Below are 1,038 nucleotides of genomic sequence, written 5' to 3'. Positions count from 1 at the left end.
CAGGATCGGCCATTTCAATTGTTCGAAGTTCTCATTTCTCCCTCAAACATTCTATAGGCTAAAGCTATAGCCTAATACCCCCTAATTAGCGAAGCTCTGCCTCGTTGTAAGTACTATAACCCTACTATTACCCTACACGATCGATTTAGGATTCTGTAACGCATGTCGGCTCTACCCGAATCAGTCGTTGGAATTCTGTCTCGTGTTACACCCGATTGATCTAGGACTCTGTAATGCATGTCAAGGCTCTGCCAAAATACCACATGCGGAGACCCCCCCCCCCCGCGAGGCGTGTGACGTACCAGGATCCAAGCCACCAATCACATTGAACTCAGAAATTAAATAAAACATTCCATTCATCTCAAATGTAAATCCAAACCATAAGTTAAACCAAATTAAGTATTCAGCGGAAGCATAACATAAACTGTAAGTTAATTGTTTTCCAAACATAAGTTTATAGTTAACAAAACAAATGTCCAAGAGTATCGACCCACGACCACTCCAGCACTCCCAGATAGCAAGTCCATATCAAGTATCTAACAACTTGCAAGCATGCAGACAAGTCTGTCAGACGACGCTGGTGAGTTCAAAGTTTTGTTAACGCGTTTAGTTACCAGATATGTGTATAAGACAGTTCAACGTTATGTTTTGATGATGTTATTAACTCGATTACCGCATGTGGCTACTAGATGTGTTTGCCCAAACCCCAATGCCTCTATCAAAGCATTGGTCAAGTGGTCAAGGTAAATAGTTCACGCCCGTCCATTCCGACCCGGTGTGAGGGTGCCAAACCTAATAGCGCTATCAACTAAATACCTCGTTGCCTTCCTGACAACAATCGGTAGATGTAAGGGGTCTTATATGATAGAAACTGAGTAATAACAAACATCCCATTAACCTGACGTTCTCCCCTGAAAACGTTACCCGATATCCCTTCCCGGGATGCATGCTTGGAAAAGAGCAGTGAACTCACCTTGGTTTGCTCGGTATGTATTAATTACTTGTTCACACTTGACAATCACCGCCTATGATATTGAC

The sequence above is a fragment of the Helianthus annuus genome, chromosome 3, assembly GCF_002127325.2.
Source record: "Helianthus annuus cultivar XRQ/B chromosome 3, HanXRQr2.0-SUNRISE, whole genome shotgun sequence".
In the NCBI taxonomy this organism is placed as follows: domain Eukaryota; kingdom Viridiplantae; phylum Streptophyta; class Magnoliopsida; order Asterales; family Asteraceae; genus Helianthus; species Helianthus annuus.
This window is presented reverse-complemented; position numbering follows the sequence as displayed.